Source organism: Bactrocera tryoni, chromosome 4 (assembly GCF_016617805.1).
Source record: "Bactrocera tryoni isolate S06 chromosome 4, CSIRO_BtryS06_freeze2, whole genome shotgun sequence".
NCBI lineage: Eukaryota > Metazoa > Arthropoda > Insecta > Diptera > Tephritidae > Bactrocera > Bactrocera tryoni.
The window spans coordinates 76,053,602-76,056,792 of record NC_052502.1 but is presented as its reverse complement, the minus strand read 5'-3'; the positions used below and the strand labels follow the sequence as shown (position 1 = coordinate 76,056,792).

Below are 3,191 nucleotides of genomic sequence, written 5' to 3'. Positions count from 1 at the left end.
AAGACTGTAGAGCTGAGCGCACACACGACGTGCCGAAGACGCTGAGCCGCCAAGCCAACGAATAGCAAACAGCGCTCACTTTGGGCCCCCAAGTCAACGCGCGCACACAGCACTTCACACCGCCTGCTCCAGTCATCACGCGCGCAGCTCGTCTCAGACTTGTGGACACGATTGCGCTGCTGAGGGCGCTCAGCGCTCATAAGCACGCTCGCGGCTCTTGTCCTGTACGCTGCCTGCAAGAAAAATCACATAAAACTTGTACGTGCCTAGCTCGTACAGCAAGACGCGATTAAACGTCATTGGAGCCAGCTAGTGCCTTATACGCCTCCAACAGCGCTTCTCTGCCGACTCCTTGCCAAGTGACATGCATTCCAAAATTGTTTTTGCGCCTGCACGATCTTCGCATTGTAGCGCTTTTCAATTACAAAACCATTGTTGTTGTTGCAGTTGCTGTTGCTATTGTGGGCTGTCATTCAGTGTTGACAAAATATCAATAATTGCAGCGGTGCATCGTTCGACCACAGCAACAACAACCATACTCGCAAATCGTTAGTCGCTTGCGCGTGACTTTACAATTTTTGTGTTCGTCTGCAGCTTCTGCGTCCAACTCAACGCGCTTACGTACTTTGCAGCCGCGAACTACTCTTGTTTCTTTACCTCACCCGACGCAGTGTGAATTGTTTTGTTACGATTTTCTTTATCAGTATTCGCTTCATTGCTTACTTCTGTGCTTCTTTAGCCGCGCGTCCGTCTGTCTGTTTGTCAGCTAGTCAATCATCCATTCAGTCCCACTGTCAAACAACGGTCTTTCGATTAACAGTTGCTTTTGCAAGTAAATAACAACTGAAGCGGCCAGTTGCTTTCTTTCAATGATACAGCAAGTCTTGGGCTCGTCAAGAACGCACTCCATACGTCATACACATATGTATGTAAGCGTGTTCAATATTCATTGTCTAATGTACGGCAGCCCTGCCAAGCTTCAGTGGTTCCGTCACCTTGTTGATGGTGTAAGAAATTCTAGCGCTTTTGTGCAGTTAGCGCTTAGTTGCTAACTGTGGGCTCCAATTGGTTCGTGTGACTTGACTGAATTTCAATTGCAAGCTCAAATCGCAACTTCGTCGCTTCAAGTCGCAACTTCTATTTGCCATTTGGCTTCCCGTCGTTTGCGGTCGCAATAGAATATTTGTGGTTTCATTGATTGACAGCTTGTTGGTGGGAAAATTACGCCTTCTGTGGTGTTTTCTATTTGTTTTGTGTGGTGTCTCTGACCTCTAACGTTACAGCGTCGTTAGTCAGTCAAGGCAATACCATATTTCAATGTATTGATGTGGTTAATGAATGTTATTTGATTTGTGGATTGGCAAATTGTGTTTTCACACGCAAATGATGCGGGAAATGATAAGCCGCACTGGTATCTAGGCTCTACTTAGCAAATATTTTTAGAACACGCAGCGCGTTGTTGCAATCTTCATTATTCCATCGAGCTTCCACATAGGCTCATCAGTTCTTCTAAAAACTCCAAGTAGTTCTCGATACTCAAGACCTAAAATTCTTAGGCAACCAGGATCGAAGAGATCTATGGTTGGTCCAGTAAAGTTTTCTTGAACGATCTCCCCGTAATCGAGAGAGAATTTTCCAAGGGGATAGTTACTGCATTGGAACGTTTGGCTGCAACAGTAACTTAAATGTTGAAAGGTCGAAGAGAGTGAAACACATATCACTGACTGCTTCTTTTTTGTCGTATTCTACTAATATGTACAACCTTATTTAGCAATTGTGATAACTTATTATAGAATTAAGATTTACCAAGCTTTAATCATGCTTTCTGCTTCTTTGGGGGTTATCCGTGGAATGGAGGATCCCAAAAATCTTAAGACGTCTCAAAACAACTGAAATATACTGGATGATTTCATTTTTCTCTTCGAGGTCTCAACCAAAAAAAGCGCTTTATCTATCTCTCTACGTCGGGAGTAAAAGCATGCAACTGAAAAACTTCCGTTCCTTAAGCAACAATAGTACTAAACTGCGCCAATTGCGCATGTCCAGTCTTTTCTTCGAAACTTTTTTCTACATAAAACATTATTTTACAAGTACCTCACAGAAGAAATTTTCTAAATTTCTGCATAAAATTTTCTTTGCATATATGTGGTATATATTTTTTATGCCAGAAACGTTACGTCTTCGATAAATTTGTGGCTGCAAAAGCAGCAACGCAAATTATTCACAAATCTTTTTCATTTGCACAGCGGCAAATTTGAAATTATCTAAACATCAATAATAATTTCTCAACAAACACCTGAGGCAAACAATTTCGCAGCGCTGCTGAGTTGCTGAATTGAACAATGCGCAGCATGCAACTGAGGATGCTAAACAAGTCTCCAGTGCCACTGTTGTTACTGTCGGCGGCTACCGATGGCATTACCACATTCCAGCGCTTCAATACGACTAACGACAAAGAGCGGACCCGCCTCGACTACTATTGATGTGTCCATTGAAGCGTCTAACAAAAAGCGCGCGCATCCACAACGAGTTTCAGCAGCGCGGACTGGACTAAGCGCGTATGTGAGCGTATGCGGATGATATTGGCAGCATCTGCGCAGATTTGCGACAAAATTACAGCTACTATTTTATACATTTTTCTACATTTATTTTTCTTTCGCTGCGCTAAATTCGCTGGAACCACATTCCGTACGTGCTGACCCAACTGCAATGCGGCATGAGTCCGCGCCGCAGCGCTATGGAAAATTATGCTCGATATATGTACGCTTGTGGTTGATAAAAGCTATCATGATCGTCGTGCCGCCAGCACTGAAGCTGATGACGAGTTTTGTGTGTAGTATATGTCAACGTCGCGCTGAACTGAACTGGATCGGATGTCGGCGACGACGATGTGCCAATAAGTCGCTTGAGACTTCAAAGGAAAAAAGCAGTAAAAATATCGTACAAAGTATGCAACCGACCAAACCTGTTCGTATCTACATAACATATAAAAAATTGTCTGTAGAAAAGCTGGAAATAGCCGCTAGCGTTTAATGCCGCTTTGCAAACCCACCTGCAGCTGCAGCGCTGCTGTCTCCTCGATTTAAAGATGACTGAATGCAAGTAAGGTGTGGCGAAGAGGAGAGTGCACGCTGCGCATTTCCTACATTTTTGGCGTGAAATTCATTTCTGAAAATATTAACATAAATCGC

The 3,191-nt window shown here is 43.6% G+C and overlaps 1 protein-coding gene across 2 annotated transcripts in view; it reads left to right on the top strand.

Annotated features, from left to right (window-relative positions):
- The window catches only part of LOC120775071 (venom peptide Pc-like), a 31,122-nt gene that overhangs the window by 20,819 nt on the left and 7,112 nt on the right, over nucleotides 1–3,191 (top strand). The window lies entirely within an intron of this gene.